Source organism: Myxocyprinus asiaticus, chromosome 27 (genome assembly GCF_019703515.2).
Source record: "Myxocyprinus asiaticus isolate MX2 ecotype Aquarium Trade chromosome 27, UBuf_Myxa_2, whole genome shotgun sequence".
NCBI classification, from domain to species: Eukaryota; Metazoa; Chordata; class Actinopteri; order Cypriniformes; family Catostomidae; genus Myxocyprinus; species Myxocyprinus asiaticus.
This window is the reverse complement of record NC_059370.1, coordinates 42,435,868-42,456,599: the sequence shown is the minus strand read 5'-3', so window position 1 is coordinate 42,456,599 and position 20,732 is coordinate 42,435,868. Positions and strand designations below refer to the sequence as shown.

Below are 20,732 nucleotides of genomic sequence, written 5' to 3'. Positions count from 1 at the left end.
AAAGTGCAAGGTGAGTCATCAATCTTTTGTCGACCCACAAGAGAAAGATTAAAAGACATTTTAAAGGCATAGATCTGCTTAAAGTTTATTTTGTCAACCAACATATACGGTAGATTACCTAAGAGCTAACAGACAGTTTTGATTTCATGGGGCCTTTAATGGTCATTGCCACTTTTGTAAAAATAAATAAAATAAATAAATACTTTAGGTAAAAACGTTTAAAATTGCCCTCAATGAACCTTCAATGAGAAAAAAGTTAAATCTGTATAGTAATTTTGCTGTTCAGACACCCGGATATTCACTCTAATTCTAAAACCTGACATGGTTAACTTCTTACATCAAACATTTGGAAATACATTTAATAACTCTCTTTTAAACATAGAAACAGAAAAATGTAAGGGTAAGATACTTTTCCATATGTGCAAATTATCAGTCACAGAAAAAAAAAAAAAACAACAACTTTGGAGTCCCTTTACTGTGGAGGATCAACATTGGGCACAGTGCTTTGAGGATATTATGCTGATTATATGCAAACCAGAATGTTACATGATGTAACGTGGTTATTGCACAGAGTGCTAATGTTTGTTCAAACAGGACTGCACTGCCCACAATCACATGTGTAGTCAGCAGAATGTTTTCACTTCTTCCTGGTGATGAGGTTTTTGCAGATCCAATTCATACCATCCTGTAAAATATACAGAGATGATTTCCTTGTAGAAGTGGATTACCTAAAATGTTACAATTAAATTAAACTTGTACATTTCCTAAAGGATTGTGAGTGGCGCTTGCCCATGCAAATGTTGCTGAAATGATCATAGGGTGTTGGGGGTGGTTGCTAGGGCATTGTGATGTGGTCACTAAGGATGTTGCTTGGGCATTGTGATGTGGTTACTATATAAAAATATCTAAACATTCTTAAAACGTGATTTATTTACTTGACAAGCAAACTGACATAAGATTTTAAGTCTTGTTTTGAGAGAAATCTAATCAAATTTAGTGAGATTTACGCTTAAAACAAGAAAAAACTGTTTGCCAATGGAGTAAGAAAAATAAACTTAATTTAAGAGAAAACAAGTTTATTTTGCTAGAGAGGTGGTTGCAAAAGTGTTTTGGGTGGTTGCCAGGGCATTGTAAGATGGTTGCTAGAGTGTTCTGGTGGTCACTTGGGTATTGTGATGTGGTTACTAGGGTGGTTGCAAGGGCATTGCAATGGGGTTGCTAGGGCATTGTAAGTAGTGGTTGACCGATATGGGTTTTTTAATGGCCGATGCCGATATCCAGAGAGCAGGGTGGCCGATAGACCGATACAATGCCGATATATCACACAATTTAATATAGTAAATAATATAAACATAAAATTGCTAAAAAAATTAATAAATCTTATGTAGCACTATATTTACTCAACTTCACACAAAACTTATATTAATAAGTTATATTAATAAACTATTATTATATTTAATTATCTTTAAAAAATAAGATTTTATTTTAAACGGTAGATAGCAGTTTCTTCTGATTTCTGATTTAATAAGACATTTACTTTTAGTGCACGTGAAGCACTTTTACTTTGAAGTTGCACTGGCACACTTGTGCAGATCCAGCATGAGCAGCAATCTACTGACAGTTTAAACGTCGTGGATCGCCTGCTTGGATTATCACGGCTGTGAGACTGACCATCATGATTTTTGAATTATTAGTGGAACTTTTGATCCTTATCCTGAACTTTTTGATTCTGGATGGAGTATGCGCTTCAGAAGAAGATATTAGATGAGTGCTGAACGGGAAGAAAACACTGGATTTTCGGGAATTACATGTGTTTAAACAAGATATCCGCATATTTGCGGACAGTAGGTGATAGAAGTTTTATTGATATTTGCCTTTTTATCATTAGACAAGACAGTTAAGAGATACAGGGAACTGTTGAGGAGAGAGATGGAGAAGGAAACAGGCGAGCACTTTAACGCGTTTTGGCTCTGATATGCGGACCATTTAAATGAGACTGTATTGTAGTAACACGATGGCACATAACAACAAAATGAACTGTGATTGTTCGTTTACATGTCTCAGATGCTCCTTCACATGCAAGCATGCAATTCTCTGCACCCTCGTGGCCTTAAGAAACCAATCGGCCAAATGGGAAAATTTATCAGCCGATGCCGATAATTAAAAAATTCAGAATATCGTCCAATTTATTGGCTTCTGCGATATATCGGTCGACCACTAATTGTAAGGTGGTAGCTGGTGTGTTCTAGATGATTTTTGGGTTTGTAAGGTGGTTATTAGGGTGTTCTGGGTGGATGATAGGGCATTGCGATGTAGTTGCTAGGGTGTTCTAGATGGTTGCTCGGGCATTGTAAGGTGGTTGCTAGGGTGTTCAGGGTGGTTTCAAGGGCTTTGTGTGGCAGTTGCTTACAGAACTAGGTCAAAAGAGCCCACCCCCAAATCTCTAGGTTATTCTGATTCCTTCCTAGACATTAGTACTTAAATTTATATCTAGTGGCACCACAGCACCCCTCGGCTGTTCCTCACCAGAACACCCTCTCCTGTGACTGCAGAACAGGCCTGTATCTGCCAGACTCTGTCTCTGTACGTGTGAAGGTTCAAACCCTCAGCAAACTCACTGGATGGAGATGCTGCTGCCAGATCCTGCTTGTTCGCAAAGATGAGGATGGGGACACCCACAAGGTTTTCCTCATCTATCAGCTCTGATAGTTCCTAGAGACACACACAATCACACACAGAGCATGTATGCTAAAAATCCATTTAGATTATACACTGGAGTCTACAAGTATGAGACCACCAGTGAAAAAGCTTGTATTTTGCATTTGTTTCTAATTCATATATATATGGACCCCAGTCTGTCAGAATAGGCAACACCACCTCCAGTACCACCACACTGAACACTGGCAGACCACTCACCACTGCACATCAATGGAACAACTGTGGAGAGAGTCAAAAGCCCCAAGTTTCTTGGTGTGTATATGATGGAGGACCTCTCCTGGACTCTCAACACCACCTGTCTAGCCAAGAAGGCCCAGCAGCACCTCCACTTCCTGTGAAGGCTGCAGAGAGCCAAACTCCCACCTCCCATCCAAACCACCTTCTACAGAGGGATGATAGAGAGCGTCCTGACCAGCTGTTTCACTGTGTGGTATGGGAACTGCACAGCCTCTGACCGCAAGACCCTACAGTGAATTATGAGAATAGCTGAAAAGATCATCAGAGTCTCTCTACCCACCATCGACACCACATACAACAACTGCTGCTTCCGCAAAGCCACCAGTATTACGGACGATCCCTCTCACCCCTCTCATGGACTCTTCACCCTCCTGCCATCGTAGAAGGTACAGGAGCATCCGTGCCACCACCAGCAGACTCCACAACAGTTTCTTCCCTGAGGCAGTCAGATTACTCAACACCCTGCTGCCTCCCAATGCTCACCTGGCCTAGTCAAACACCTAACACAGTATGACTCAAAAACTTTGCACACCTGCACTTTACAAAGCTGCATCAGTCACTTATTATTATGGAACTCGTTTATGCTACACCTAAATATACATATAATTATGCTGCTACACCACAAAATATTTTACAGTCTACAGCTCATGTTCTGTGTATTTATTGTCTTGTGCATTGAGTATTTTAGTATCCTGCACTCATCTCACACTGTCGTGTATTGCACTTTATGTAGTCTTGCGTACTGTTCTGTGTTGCACCATGGTCCTGGAGTAACGACATTTCTTTGCAATGTATATGTAATGAGGAGTCAGCGGAGTTGGGATCCATGTGCTGCTTTATTAACAGTAAACATAGTAATACAGACAAGCAGGGGTCAATCACCAGCAATAGTAGTTTCCAAGGTAATCCAGGGGGATAGTCACAAAACAGGCAAGAGGTCAGGGCAGGCAGCAGGCAGACACAGGTAATATCCAGGTAAACAAAGCAGTAACAGTAGGCAAGCAGCAAAGGGTCAAAAAAGGGTAAACAGTCCAGAATCATACAAAGGTAAGGCAGTAAATACAGATAATGCTCAGAAATGTCAGCCAGGGCAAAACAAGACTTCGCAAAGACAGAGAGTGAGAGTGAGACTTAAATAGCTGAGTAGATAGGTAACAGGGGAGGAGGTAATCAATGCCAGGTACAGGGATTATGGAAAAATGGAGTCCGGAGAGTTAGAGTCAACACTCAGGTGATGGAGCCCTCTGGTGGTGAGCGGGAGGAACTACAAAGGCGGGATTCGTGACAGTATACAAGCTAAATAGAGGAATGACAATAAAACCCACTTGACTTGATTTATATATATACAAACATCATTACAAATTATGTCATCAGCATATATCTGGACATGATGCCATGGTAATACCATGTTGTTGTTGTTGTTGTTGTTTTTTTTACATGTACTAAGGTTATTTGGTTTTTAGTAAGCTATGTACCATATTACTAACATAAATTTCTTTAAAACGGCTAAAATAGTGCGGAATCTTAAACATTTATTTTTCCTTTTATGTCATAATGTTTCTTAAATTTGTTTTCATCTACAAAAAAAAAAAAAACAATAACAAACAGTATAAACAAACAAACAAACAAACAAACAAACAAGAAAAACAATTTTTTTTCCCCAGGTTTAGATTTTAAATAGCATTTTGAATCCCAGATTTTCAGTTAAGTTTCAGACTTTGTTGTATCCAGGGTAACAGTTCACAGCTAACATAGGAACAAACAACCTTTATCTCGGGATGATTCTGGGAATAATATTTGCATATGATTTACTGCCTTACCAGTCCTGTTTCCTCAAACTGCTTCTTATCAGAGCTGTTTATGAAATAAATCTAAAGATGAACCAACAAAGAAATTCTCTTCATGAAAACATGACTCATGTACATGCAAATTAACAGGGTGAAACTGAATTTCCTGATTATTCTGAATTGAATCACTTCTTACCTATAAATCTGTGTTTTCTAAGTATTTTTTCCAGAAGGGACGGATCTGTATCTGTCCTCCAATGTCCTACACGTTCAGTTTCATACCGTGAGATGCCACACTCTTGATGTTAAGGCCCTGAAAACAACATACAACATCGCAAGACACATATTCAGCACCCCCAAAAATAGTTTTCATAATTTGCTAAACAAATTTTAAAAAATGATGCAAAAATTTCTCACATTGATAGCATTGATCACATTTGCTACATAGGCAATATTTTAAAGGGGTCATGACATGCCTTTTTTACTATTTTAATATGTTCCTTGAAGTTCACTTATAATATTAGTTACATTTTTTTGCACAAAAAACAGTCATATATCTGTAAAACATGATCATTTCCCACCCTCATTCTGACCTTCTGTCAGAAATGCTCAGTTTTGGTGCTGCTACTCCTTTAAGACTTGACAGTGCATGCCCACTGTTCTGAGTGGCTCTCTGCTCTTGACTGACCTGCTCTTTCCTTGTCATATCACTGCTCACCACTATTGGGCGGGGCTACTGAAGTGATAAGGTAAAGTAGGCGTTGATGTGTTGTTGTGGAGGCAGTCAGATGCAAATGTCAACCAGTGTGACATCACAATGTGGAGGAAGTAGAGAACGAGTTGTTTTGGCAGCTTGGTTTCAACAAATGCTCTTTTTGCAGTGAGGAGTAAATTTTGAGTTCTGAAACTTACAGTAAGTTTTTATAGTACAATAACCTCTTATATGTCAAAAGATCAAGGAAAATTTGTTTCCTCATGTCATGACCCTTTTAAGGTATCATAGGCTGCAAAGGCTGCTCCAAATGGTTGGCATGTCATTTCTATGCAATACATTTTGTCCCCATCATAAGTGATACAGTTTTTCTCAATCGCTTTGGCTCATTTTTTTGAAACAGTCTTAACAATTTCTAAAATGTAAGTGCAATTATCACAACTGTTTTATGGGACATCACAACTCTATTGCATGTCTGCAAAATGTAGTAACTCGCCCAAAACATTTAATTCATGTTTCAAACCTACAGAAGTTATTGTGTCAGTAAATTAGACAATGCCACCAAAATGAAATGTTGTTTTGTCATCGTGTGAGCCATACTGGTCAAAATGTTTTTTCACCATGGCAGTCAACCCTGGAAATGTTTGTTATATACATATTTCATTTTTGTTGTACTTTTTTGTTGACACTGACTGCTTACTGTACTATACAAGAATGTCAGTTTTGTGTAGCTGAATGCTATTGTGTATCACACTAAGCTTTATAGAGACCGATTTCAACAGTAGGTAAAAGTTTACTGGGAAAAGAGGAAATACTGTACAGTACTGTAGTACACAGAAAAAGGAAATGCACATTTGTATGCATACAGAAAATGTATTTTTGTAGCAATGTGTTACATGTACACAGAAAATTCTCATTTGCATGTCCACATTTCTTATATGTAAAGTCATATATAGTGAACAGAACATTTCCACAAAATGACATTAATGCAAAAAATTAAATTAAAATTTTTAAAATTAAATTAAATTAAAAATAAATAAATAAAATGTCATAGATATTTATGGATATACATGTATGTCTGACAGATTTTGATAACTGAATGGATCATTTTGCATGTGATGGCTCACACAATGAAAGAATGTTTAGAAGTTGTGAAGAGTATGACAGTTTCACTGCGAATCAACTTTGATCAGCAAGCCATGTGCATTTAATTATTGAGCAAATTGTAGACAATTGTACTTACTCTTTTGCACACATGTGCCAAAGCACGTGCGATTTGCTTAAATTAATAAGAAATTCAAATCTGGGGTGAACAAGAAACTAACCGTTCAGAGATTTGAACTCATTCGAGAATTGAGCCAAAGCGATTGAGAAAAACTGTAATATTGGATAAAATATTAAACACAATTTTTAAAGATGGAAAACAAATGTGTTTTGGTCTATTGTGATAGCTTTCTTTTGTCACAATACAAAATTAAGTTAACATGGGAGAAAAAGTGAAACCTTTCTTGTTAAATCAAAATATTATGAGGTAATAATTGAGTATATTGTTTCGATTGGTAATAAATGTAAGTATTTTTCTTAGTGCTGTCAGTCGATTAAAATTTTTAATCGTGATTAATCGCATCATTTTATTTTATTTTATTTTATTTTTTTTATTAAAGACGGAATTTGTTTTTGAAGGGGATTTTACAAATAAGACGAACAGGATGGTAGTTCATTAATGACATCATCCTACAGGAAGTGGCATCATCTTAACAGCACACAAAAACAAAATGAAATGTGATTATTTGCTTTTCATTTCGGTAGGACAGACCTTTTTTTTTTTTTTTTTTTTTTTTGTCCAGCTGGGCTGGTTTTATGTACCTTTTGTTTTCATTGCTAGTTTGACTCACCTGTGTTGGTGTAATGCTGTTGATGTCCTCTGAGGCCAGACACTTGAGCAGGGTGGTTTTACCAGGGTTATCTAAACCCAACAGAACTATCCTCAAATCCACCTCTGAAGATCCTTTCAGTTTCTGCATAAATGAGAGCAAGCCCTGAGGAACACAAAGGCTACCTTCATTTAGTCATACTGGACCACACAACACCGCAGTATTGGTTTCTTTTTATTGTTACAACTGCAGACAATGGACAAGAAATAATGGATGGAAGTCAGATTCAAACTTGTTGGCCTTGCATTAGCACCATGGCTCAAAGAAAGAGTATGTGCTTTAAAAGCTAATCTACGATTCTGACCAGTTTTTCAGATTTGATTTAACCAACATGATCACACGGGACATCAAAATATTGCTAACAAAATTTCATGTACCTTGAAATCAACCCCATTCTGCCTGTTTACTGAAAAGCGGCATCCCCCATTGGACATTTTGCAATCATTTCAACTATGGTCACGTTTCCGTCTAGCTCTACTGATAGCGTATTGCTCAAGGAACCTTCGATACACGGCTTCTTGTCTCGTGGGACCCATGAAGGAATCACATTCACATAAACCATGGTGAGTTCCATCCAGAGGTTGCATTTTCGCTCTAAAATTAGTTATTCTAAAGTTGGGCTTTGGATAAGCGTGTAAAGTTAATCAAATTTGCATTCCTGTTGACTGTATTGCATCATTTACAACTAAAAATACAACTCGCTTTTGGCGCCACTCTGTGGACATTTCACCCGGAAACTGGAGCTCACACATGGCCATGCATTCAACAACACTTCCTGCTTTGGCCACTGGGGGGGCAGAGATTTAAATTTCAGTAAGTACAGACAGATTTCAGCTGAAGAACTTTCGACCTACTGGCACCGAATTCACAGTGAGATCAATCTGGATTTAGCATAGCTTGAATCAAAAACAGCTACTGGGCTTGATGGGGCTGTTTGCTAATGTGGCTTATTACATCAACAGTAACACAATTAATAATAACTAGATGTTTTCATTTTCTGAAGCACAATGTGAGTAAATGTGAGTGGTACTTGCCCGTGAAAAAATAACTACTACGATGCTAGGCAAATGAGGGTTGCCAGAGTGTTGCAATGCAGTTGCTAAGGTGTTCTGGGTTTGTTTTGTTTTGTTTTTGTTTTGTTTTTTTTGCATGCTGCTATGTGGATGCTAAAATGTTTTTAGGTGGCTGCTGGGATGTTTTGGGTGTTTACTAGCCCAGGTCAAATGAGTCAAACCCCAACTCTGGTCCTGAAATATGGCTTTGGGCACTCCTTCAATGTAAGTCTTCACCTGCTTTATAGTCCTCCAGGCAAAAATCGTAATTCTAATCATTCAGAAAGTATCACATATAATAATAGTTAAATACAGTAAACTAGCAGACAAGGGTGTTTCCTTAAACACAGATTAAGCCTTGTCCTTAACTGAGCAGATTAAGTGAATAGTGATTTTCCATTTCCATCAGAATTTACTCTCGAACATGACTTAATCTGTAATTGAGAAACCTTCAGTTTGCAGCCAAATTGTTGACTATTGTAATGCTATTGAGCTAAGTTCTTCCTCCATGAAGAGTGAAACACAACGCAGTTTGCCAGACCCTATTCATGTGGTGAAGGCTTACAGTAATGAGATTTATCTGGGTCATGTGACCCATCTCATGTGATGTCTCTCTTTCTTCTGTGGTACAAAACAGACCTTTATGAATTACAATCATAGATATGTTTGTTTAATGATAATTCAAAGACATTACATCACTGTGGCAGACAAGATAAAAAATAGACAATAAAAAGTGGCTAGAAGTCTATATATAGTATTGCTTGGTTTTTTTCTATATCATTGCACATAAGCCTATAACTGGCCTTCTGTCCAAAGCAATCAGTTTTGCAATTGAGTTCATCAGTCAGTCCGAGGAAGACCGCTTTCTTGCATTCTGGTGCTATTTTTGTTTACATATGCGTCAGACAGACCCTTCTGGAGCGTCTCACTGTGGTTGCATCACGTTTCACTAGTTTTCATCATCTCCAGCCATAAACGCTACATTTTTAAGATGCTGAGCAAAGTTAAATGCAGTTAAATATTTTCAGAGTTATCTTTGAAAAGCTGTCGATTTGTTGCCTATACAGCTGGAGTAGCGCTGACTGCCCCCTGCTTAATGCAACCCGCAATAACATGAAGATGGTACTACAAAATAAAATTGCTCCATTGGTAGAAAAATCCTCATTAAGGAATTTACATATCATCAGGTGACACATATCATCAGGTGCATTATTTTTAACACGTTAATTTTTTTATATAGTTCATTGCTGAATTAACATGTTAAATTGACAGCCTTAAAAAATAGATATACAATATATTACATTAGTACAAGGTAATCATACACTGTATTTAATATACATGAATACAAGTCTTGCAAGATAGTGATGCCAATAAAACCATGCAGAACACTCATGTCAACATTTTTCAACTCTTTGAAGCCCGGCGAAAAGTTACTGTGCACCCCCCGAAGTTGCTTTCCAGATCTTTCATTTTCTCTGTTCCTCTGTCGTGGAACGAGCTTCCAACCTCCATCTGATCTGCTGAGACCTCCACAACATTTAAGAAACAGCTGAGGACACACCCTTGCAGATATCGTTATGTGCCTGTATGGTGAATTACTTGTGATGTTCCTCATTTTGTAAGTCAATTTAGAAAAAAAGCATCTAATTAAATGTAAATAGGCTAATTGAGGGCTTTCAGTGGTACAAACACTCACTCTCGCTAGTAGCCAGAGTTGGTATTTACATTACTGTGGATGTTCTCTATATTCCGCTGTCTTTGTCTCATTCTTTCCTGACTCTGAACTGGAGAGAGAGAGAGAGAAAGAGAGAGAGATGGTGTGAAATGGGACGGCACACAGTTGTATAATTGTAGATTTGAGGTGATGGTTTATAGACGTACCTTGTCCTCTCCTGAGGATGATCTTCATGACTATCGCAAGCATGAGAATAATGCCAGCAGCTGCTCCGACACAAATCAGTATAATCACCATAGAATTATCTGACAAGAGAACAAGAGTTAGATCACAAATACCGCTTTTCATATGATCAATTATCAATCAATCAATGAGTCCACCTATCCTTCTATGTGTGAATGAATTTCACAAAGCCTGTTAAAATGTGATGCAAAGAGTCTATTTCTGCCAGAAAGGATTAAATATATTATACAAGTCATAAAAAAAATTATATAAATGAAAGATGATATAAATTATTTAAATAATGAAAACTATCTATCCATCCGTCCGTCCGTCTGTCTGACTTCTTTCTTTCTTTCTTAATTTCTTTCTTTCTTTCTTTCTTCCTTCCTTCCTTCCTTCCTTCCGTCTGTCTGTCCGTCCGTCCGTCCGTCCGTCCGTCCGTCCGTCCATCCGTCTAATAACAAATGGTATGTTTCTAACATTTGTTTTGAGAGTAAATATTTTTTTAATATCAATTATTTTTTGGTTAAAAATGGCAGTGTTAAGAAATGCTTCACACTGTCCAACAAATAAAAAAATAAAAACATCATGTGAAATGCCAAACACTGCAATTACCAGTTATGGTTATCTTTAAAATGTCTGAGAGGAAGTTTCCACAAATGCTGCTGACTGTACAGTTGACATTCACACTTTTTAATATGCCCGTGATCTTCAATGTTTCATTTTTAATCTCAGTCACTACATCCTTGTCCACAAACCAGCTGATGTAATAATTAATGCCTTTGGTGAGGTTATGATAGCAGGTCATTGTCACATCATCACCCTCCTGCACAGTGATTGGGGAAGTGATATTCAAGGTCACGCCAAACACTGGAAAGGACAGGTAGAAGATCAAAGGTCACATAGAGGTGTGGCACTGATGATGTATAAATTAGATTTATCAATGGTTAATAACAAAGTGTGTAATTTCTGTGACATTAGCATCACTAAATGGAATTGCAGAAATAATGACTGTTCTTAAAGCTGAAGTGTGTAATTTCACCCAACGGAATTGCACAAATAAACATTGTTCCCTATCTGTCACTCACTAGGGGTCACTCTTGGGAGCCCCAAACACCTCTGATTTTGAAAAAAGGCCAATGGGAATTGGCGAGTGGAATTTGCATGCTACTTCCCCGGACATACGGATATAAAATGAGCTGGCTCGCAACCATTCATTCAGATTTTCTCTTCGGAGCTGAGCGGTTGTGTTCAGTGAGCTGAATTACTCTGCCGATCCGTGGAGACCTGCTGCAGGCCTAGAGATGGTAAGCAGACCACTCCATCCCCCAGTGGAGGGCCAGGAGGAGAATCCTTTGCCTTTTCTTTGATTCGCTGCATGCACGAAGGGCTGCGGCACCTACACCTACAGAAAAGGAGTGGTTTCCTCATTCCCTGGGTCACATATACGGTGCTCACGGCTGTCGTTATCACGACCACTGGCCACCGTTCCTTTATGGCAGGTATGGTGCTCCAGGGGCGGCCCCCCCGCTCCTGTGCGCCCAGCTGTGGCACAAACATGCCCATGCCAGGCCGGTTCTGATGGACTGCGGGGACGACTTTCCTCCTCCCCCCTCCCTGACTGGCCCTATGGTGGGTATCCAGTGCCAGGTAAATGCTTCGATGTTCCCAGACTCAGCATGGCCACGACTCAAAAGAGGCCACGGCTGGGCTAGCCTGTCCCTATTTTTTGGGCAGTCGACTTGTCCCTGAAGGGACCGTTCGACACAGCGTTAGGGGAGGTTACGTGACGGCCTGGTGCGCTGGCTACAAGGCATTCAGCGGTCTGCCTGTCTCGCACCGCCAGTCCACGTAACACAGTTCAGTTTATGACAGATAGGGAACGTCCTGGATACTTTTGTAACCTCCGTTCCCTGATGGAGGGAACGAGACGTTATGTCCCTCTTGCCACAATACTGAACTACCCGCTGAAATGTCCGGGACCTTGTCTCGGCTGCTCAGCACAAAACCTGAATGAGTGGTTGCGAGCCAGCACCTTTTATACACGCATGTCTGGGGAGTGGCATGCAAATTCCACTTGCCAATTCCCATTGGCCTTTTTCAAAATCAGAGGTGTTTGACTCATAAGTCAGAAAGATAGTCCCACCCTTAACAATTAATATGATCATAGTTTATTTCAGGAATTAATGCTGAATAATTATACCTTGTCTCATGCAATCTGTAGAAACATGTGGGGAAAGGGAGAATAAAAACAGATTCATACAGTTTTATACAACTAATACTCGTAATCTGTATTATTTTTCAGTATATGGAAGACATTTGATTTCATTTAACTATACAGAAGAAACTACAGTATATAAAGACCAAGAATGCAATGTTATGCAATGCTTGCTCTATGGAAGTGCCTACATTTTTCAATTGTGTCATTTTGCTCAAATTTGTTTAATGTTAACCTGTTAACACATGAGAAACTACATGGCAATTTTTCCAAACAAAGTAACACATTTTAGATGTAACTTTAATATTCATGACCAATGAAGTCAACTTGAAATCAAAATTAACTTATACATTCCTGCTATTATTGTGCACTGCTAATCACTGAACTGGTTGCATATAGGTATAAATATTTATAATATATTTAAATGCAATTTTATACAGTTAACAAAGGTAAAACATGACTGACCACTGGTGCAATTGCTTGAATAGGAAGAACACCGTGGGCATGTCACTTGAGACCAGAGAAATAAGAAAAGACAAACAATTAATGACATATATTATACATGTCCCAAATTCAGTACACTAAAACCAAACAAAGGACAGAGATATGGAAATAAATTAATATGTCAATAAAAAATAAAAATAAAAAACTCCACAAGAACGACAAGTGCAGACTGAAAGCAGGCCCGGTTCTAAACTGCAGAGGTTAAAGCACCCTCAATTGAATAACGTTGGTGTTTATTGCATCTTCACTTTAACTACTAGAGCACCCCAACTAAATTTAGGAGCTCCTCAGAGATTTTGATCTGGAACTGGGCCTGACTAAAAGGAAGAATGGATTATGCAGGTTCTCTGAATTTTCTACCTGTATTATCACAGTTCAGGCATTCTCGTGGTGTGCACATGTCCTGTTCTCCAATACATATACCTAAGAGAAAGAGAGAGAGGGAAAGAGAGAGATGGAGTCATTCGTGCAACAGTATGCAATGCATTTTTATGTCTCCATCATATTCGGTATAAAGATGGAAATTACATTAGTTTTCTTTATCACAATTAAAGGTTTATTCTGAATAATTTCACAACCTTGAATTGAGCAGATGTTGCCATTTTTGCCTTGTTTGTGGATGCTATATGCAAGTCTAAAATTAAATATAATAATCTAATAATAATAATAGTATGACAGTTTATGAACAAATATTAATTGTTTAATTACAATTAATTAAAAAAACATGTTTTCTTCAGAATTGTTTTAATGAATGAATGTGAAGGTTTTTCCTGTGTTTTCAGTATCGTGTTCCATTTGGTTAGTATTTCTAATATCCCTTAAATGAACAACAGTACGTTTCTTTATGACATCATCCTCCAGGAAGTGAAATCATTTTGGTGGGAAAACAATAGCATAAACATAAGTAAGTACTAGCACAAGAATTGATGAATTCTAAGATGTTTTATTGTAATAGTTGGTTTGTCTACAACATTATTTCTTGTTTAATAACATCACAGAAATCGGTAAGATCATTTCAAAAGATGGTTGAAAAATATTCAAAATAACCTCAAAGTTGACACCCTTGTGCAACTAACTGTTAATCCCTCACTGAGAGATTGGCTAACTTAAGCTCTTTATTTCAATCCTGTTTATATTCTTGCCATTGTTTTTAAAAATTCAAGTTATACTTTGATACAAGTTAAGCTCAATCAACAGCATTTGTGGCATAATATTGATTACCACCACAAATAATTTGGACTTGTTTGTCCTTTTCTTTAAAAAAAGCTAAAACCTGGGTTCCAGTAAGGCACTTACAATGGAAGTCAATGGGGCCAATCTTTTCAGTGTAAAGTTATATGCAGATTTACAACTTTGTAGCCATGACAACATAAAACCTTAAACACTTTAATCCCACAAACCAATGATTTAAACAACTTTACAGCTCAAATAGTACTTGAAAAATCACTTGACGTTGTGTCGATGTAGTGACACTAGGGGTCCCTATACAAAAGCCGCAACTGGCTGAACTGTGTTACGTGAACTGGCGGTGTATGACTGGCAGACCACTGTGTGCCTCGTAGCCAGCGCACAAGGCCGACACGTAACCTCCCCCAACACTGTTATGAGGGTCGAACGGCCCTTTGGGGACAAGTCGACTACCCAAAAGATAGAGACGGGCTAGCCCAGTCGTGGCCTCTTATCCCCTTTTTTTTCTCTCCCCAAAAAAAAGGAATTATCCGACTGGGGCCACCAGGTCTAGTCAGGGGGGTGTCACTCCCAAGGGGAAGACACCGCGGAGACCACACCCTGCCCAGAGGGGGGTATTTAAGTGGAAATACGTCACATGGTCTTGCCAAGCTTTGTTGGAAGTATGCCATGTGGAGAAGTCCCATGGTAGGTCCTACCCTACGGGGGAGGAGTTACTACAAGCATGAAGACTGGGGCAGAGGGGCCTCTGCCCAAGGAAGATGCAGTTTACAACAGGGAAACGAATTAGCGGAAGATATACGTCGCATAGGGTTACCTACGGGGAACAACCACATGCGGAGCATCTACCCCAGTACAGGGCTTAGTTAGCACATGTACTGAGCTGGCAGCGAGTTTCTCCACAAACTCATCTGCCACAGGGCTCGGAGGAAATCAACCAGGGAACACAGTTTGTGAACGCTACTGGGAGTCAACGGCGCACGTCTTCAGCTCAGGGGAGGTGAAAGGCGCTATGTGCAAGCAATACACCCAGCCAGCTGTCCCGGACTTACCTGCTTGTGCGTGCCACTACATGGGATGAAACCAGTTCCACCCGGAGATTGTAGAACCTCGCAAAGGTGTTGGGTGTTGCCCAGGGTGTTGACCGCTTAAGTCTTCCATGTCCCGTCCAGGGGCCAGACATGGAGATTCCAGAGGTCCGGTCACAGGTGCCAGATGGTGCCCCGTTCCTGAGAAAGAAGGTCCTTCCTCAGGGGAATTTGCCGGGGGGGCTGTCGCGAGGAGCGTGAGGTCCGAGAACCGCGTCTGGGTGGGCCAGTAGGGTGCTACCAGGACGACCTGCTCCTTGTCCTCCCTGACCTTGCCACTCACTGGGGGAAATGCAAGTAGGCTCACTGGGGGAAATGCATATTTGCGGTTGAAATATGCTACCGTTGCCGTGTTGTCAGTCCGAACTAACACATGCTTGCCCTGGATCAACGGCCGAATCCTCCGCAGGGTGAGCAGAACTGCCAGCAACTCGAGGCAGTTGATGTGCCAACGCAGCCGCGGGCCTGTCCATAAGCCATCGGCTGCGTGCCCGTTGCATACAGCGCCCCAGCCCGTTTTGCATTTACATTTTCATTTATGCATTTGGCAGACACTTTTATCCAAAGCGACTTACAGTGCACTTATTACCTGGAGCAACCTGGAGTTAAGTGCCTTGCTCAAGGACACAATGGTGGTGGCTGTGGGAATCGAACCGGCAATCTTCTGATTACCAGTTATGTGCTTTAGCCCACTATGCCGCCACCACCACTTTGGAGGTGTCTGTCATAACCACGACGCGCCTGGAGACCTGCTCTAGGGGAACGCCTGCCTGTAGAAACGTGAGGTCAGTCCAAGGGCTGATGAGGCGGTGACAGATCGGTGTGATGGCCACACGATGTGTCCCGTGGCGCCATGCCCATCTCGGGACTCGAGTCTGAAGCCAGTGCTGAAGCGGTCTCATATGCATCAACCCGAGCGGAGTGGCCACCGCTGAGGATGCCATATGCCCCAGGAGCCTCTGAAATAGTTTCAGTGGAACTGCTGTTTTCTGTCTGAACGCCTTCAAACAGGTCAGCACCGACTGTGCACGCTCGTTCGTGAGGCGCGCCGTCAACGAGACTGAGTCCAACTCCAAGCCAAGAAAAGAGATGCTCTGAACCGGGAGGAGCTTGCTCTTTTCCCAATTGACCTGAAGCCCTAGTAGGCTGAGGTGCAAGAGCACCAGGTCCCTGTGTACACACAACACATCCCGAGAGTGAGCTAGGATTAGCCAATCATCGAGATAGTTGAGGATGCGAATGCCCACTTCCCTTAGTGGGGCAAGGGCTGCCTCTGCGACCTACGTGAAGACGCGAGGGGACAATGACAGACCGAAAGGGAGGACCTTGTACTGATACACCTGCAGGGTCTGTGTTGAGGTAGAATCGAGACGTGGAAGTACATGTCCTTCGGGTCTACCGCCATGAACCAATCTTGATACCGGATGCTCGCTAGAATCAGAGCAGGGGGTTTTGACGTCCCTGGGTCACCCATCTCAGGGGCGCTTCGAAGCCTTTTGCGGGTTCTTGGCGGCCGTGAGAGGGGTGGCGTCTGCTTCCTGCGGTGGGCTCCACGCCAGGGCCGGGCCGAAGGGGCGGGCTGCGGCAGAGCTGGTGCAGTCACTGCAGGGGGACGCCGTTGGCGATAAGCAGATGGGGTGCGGGATCTTGAGCCGCACCGGGGCAGGATGTGCTGGATAACCTCCGTCTGCTGCTTTACCACTGAGAACTGCTGGGCAAAGTTGCGCTCGAGAGCTCATCACATTTGCAGGCTCCGAATAAGAGGTCGAACTTGCCGTGAGACGAGCTGTCGGACTCATCCAGAAGCCCGATCGGGGCTCGAGCATGCTGGGGAATGGAAGGCCCGTGGGGGGCTACCCGGTGGAGGTGGTCCCATTGGGGTCCCCAAATCGTCCCCAGTGCTAGCCGCGGTGGCCTCATACCCGTGGGTAGAAGGACCAAGGCGGGGAGCCTCTGGGGTGGTTTGCTTTCTTACGAAGGTAAGACACGACCTCATCGTTGCCAAGGACATGCTCTCGCAATGAGTACATAACCCATCCATGAATGAGTACATAATCCATCCTCCGTGTGAGCAGCACCCAGACATGAAAGACAGTGATCGTGGCCGTCAGAGGGCGAGAGATAACGAGCGCAACCAGGAATAACACACAAACGGAAAGGCATCTTTAAAAAGACACGTCTTTAAAAAGACGTTCCATGTGTGCCGCTCTTTTAGAGAAATATACTCTTTTAGAGAAATATACTCTTTTATTTCTGCCGAAGCGCCCAGGGACGTTCTCTGCAGTGCACCAGCGCAGAGGGGGGAGAAGCCACTGAAATGCGGCGTCAGAGCGTGAATGAACAGCTGTGGGAATTCAGCTCAGTGTGCATGATCGTTCGGCTCCGAAGAGAAAATCTGAATGAGTGGTTGCATACCAGCTCCTTTTATACCCGTATGTCCGGGGGAGTGGTATGCAAATACCACTCGCCAATATTCATTGGCCTTTTATCAAAGACCAGAGGTGTCTCGGGCTTCCAAGAGTGACCCCTAGTGTCACTACATCGACACCAACGTCGAGTGAGTGACAGATAGGGAACTATTTAATTGATCATTGTGAGCATGTGTGGAATGAGCTTACAGAAATAAAGACAGATGGTGATGAGTAGCCCTCTGCCAAATGCTCCCATGATTCCTCACTGCACCTAACATGAGAGGAATATGATTCAGGAGTCATAAAACTCATGTAAACATTGTAAGTCTTTCCTGATATCTTCTCTTATGAAATCATGATAAATGACATATGAAAACATGATACATATTATTAACTTTCTTTCATTATAAAATACTTGCTGACATTAGGAAATTAATGATGTACTCAATAATAACACAATATAAACTTTTTTGATATAAAAATGCTATACTAATGAGCATACATCTTCAATTTCCTTACAAATGATAATAAAACAGGAAAATAAATTTTATTTGGGATATCGGCAAAATTCAAAGCATTGTACAGTGTACACATTGCAAATATGATGTGCTTTCTAAAGCCATAAATAAATGACACACTCTCTCTCCCTTTTACACACAAAAGGTCTAAAATACATATAAAAATATAGAGAACTCATTTTACTTAGTATTTTAAAGCTGTATACTTACACTCCAGATGCATTTAGAGGAAGCGTTCAAAAGTGAGCTATCTCACAGACAGAAGAGTTCTGTTCATGGATGCACATATTTACTGATATGAACACAGATAATTATGCAAATCACCTCTTTGACACAGGGACATGAAAATATATTTTTATATAGACCTGACTACTTTGCTTAAAGTGATGCACAAATTTCCATTGAAAATACTGAATTGACAAATTGTTTGGTTTTGTGTTTGACACATATCGAGAGTCAACATTTTGTTAAACACAATTGTTTGAAATTTGAATGCAATAGACCTACGTTGAATTTATAAAGTCTAAACAAAGATTTGGTTGTTTGCTTCAATACAATTTGCAATACATTTTAAAATCATTTAAGGTCATAAGTGGAATGAGTGTTTTAGGAAACGGCCCTGCAGTAAATTAATATTAGGGAAAAAACAGTTGGTTTTGAGAAATTTACTATTAATTATTCAGTATCAGATGCAATGTTCCAGCAGGGGGAGGTAGATTCTAGCATTTCCATTGGTTGAAGAAGGTTTTCTATGATTACATATCTTCCACCTTTCATGAGCAACTACTGTATATAATAAGTTATTGGTCTTCCTTTCTTCCTCCATCTCTCAATTGTACTTTTCCTCTAATTTGAGCAGTTGTTTTTGGACCCAAAGTCAATGTACTCTCTTATGGTCATTTTATACATCCAATGTTCTTACTAGTGAACTTTGTGCTTATTAGTGTCCTCGTGATGAAATTTGTGTTAAAACTGTGATTATATAGCGATGAAAGCCAGTGCTTACTAAACAAGCTCTTTGGTGTTTTCAGAGTTTAGACTTAGAACAGGTGAACAGTTAGAAAAATATATAATAGTTTGAGACATTTAGCTCAACTTGAAATGAGTTTTAGTGTGTAAGTCACTGAAGACAACTGTAATAGAGTTCATTAAAATGTGCTGTAAGTGATTTCAGCCATTTTGCTAGCCTGTCGAGAGACGTAGCCTTTTCCCGCTCTTTTCCACTAACCACAAACTCTCTGTTAAAATCCTGCATCCCGCCTTCTATCGATATGTCAACCGATCCAATGTCATCAAACATGGAAACGTACAATGATAGACAGGCAAACTGTGTTTCTGATTGGCTAAAAAGGACATGCCGCTCCCAAACACCTTCGTTTACCGAGTCAAGGTGGTCGTTAACATCGAATGTACTTTTGTGTATATCCGCGCTGTTTTTCAATTGTACACATGCGCAAGACTGACATATCTGATTAATGTGTCGTGTTTTGTAGACACCGTGTCAAGTTAAAACACTTCAACTGTGACTACCTGAGTCACGAGTTCGAATCCAGGGTGTGCTGAGTGACTCCAGCCAGGTCTCGTAAGCAACCAAATTGGCCCAGTTGCTAGGGAGGGTAGAGTCACATGGGGTAACCTCCTCGTGGTCGCTATAATGTGGTTCTCGCTCTCGGTGGGGCGCGTGGTGAGTTGTGCGTGGATGCCGCGGAGAATAGAGTGAAGCCTCCACATGCACTAGGTCTCCACGGTAACGCGCTCAACAATCCACGTGATAAGATTTGCGGATTGATGGTCTCAGATGTGGAGGCAACTGAGATTTGTCCTCCGCCACCCAGATTGAGGCGAGTTACTACGCCACCATGAGGACTTAGAGTGCATTGGAAATTGGGCATTCCAAATTGAAAAAAAAAAACACTTCAGCTGTAAACTTGACGTGAATGGTTTCTGGGTAGCGACCCAGACCCTTGTTATGAAGAAATCTATTTGAGCGCCTTTAAACATCTACTTCATTATGTTGGGAAAGCAATTTCACCTGAAACCAACATGTAGTGCTGTTGTTCATGGTATGAATGAATGAATGTTACATTTATATAGCACTTTTCTGACACTACACTCAAAGTGCTTTACACAGTGAACAGGGGACTCTCCTCAACCACCAACAGTGTGCAGCATCCACCTGGATGATGCAACAACAGCCATAGTGCACCAATACCAATACCCTCACCACAGACCAGCTATTGGTGGAGAGGAGAAAGTAGAGTTATAGAGCCAATTAGTGGATGGGGATCATTAGGAGGCCATGATTGAGAAGGGCCAATGGGGGAATTTAGCCTGGACACAAGGGTTACACCCCTACTCTTTACAAGAAGTGCTCTAGGATTTTTAATGACCACAGAGAGTCAAGACCTCAGTTTAACATCTCATCCAAAGGACAGTGCCTTTTTACAGTAAAGTGTCCCCATCACTAT

General features: G+C 40.9%; 1 long non-coding RNA gene and 1 pseudogene across 1 annotated transcript; both read right to left on the bottom strand.

Moving 5' to 3' along the window:
- Positions 1 to 637: 637 nt before the first annotated feature.
- LOC127417845 (ADP-ribosylation factor-like protein 3) lies at positions 638 to 7,950 on the bottom strand (annotated as a pseudogene).
- A 5,070-nt stretch (positions 7,951 to 13,020) lies between these two features.
- LOC127418290 (uncharacterized) lies at positions 13,021 to 18,516 on the bottom strand. The gene is made up of 4 exons (XR_007893403.1): positions 18,475 to 18,516; positions 17,954 to 18,017; positions 13,420 to 13,482; positions 13,021 to 13,065 (listed from the first exon to the last, which is right to left on the bottom strand). It is a non-coding gene; the product is annotated as an uncharacterized LOC127418290 (long non-coding RNA).
- Between the last annotated feature and the right edge of the window lie 2,216 nt (positions 18,517 to 20,732).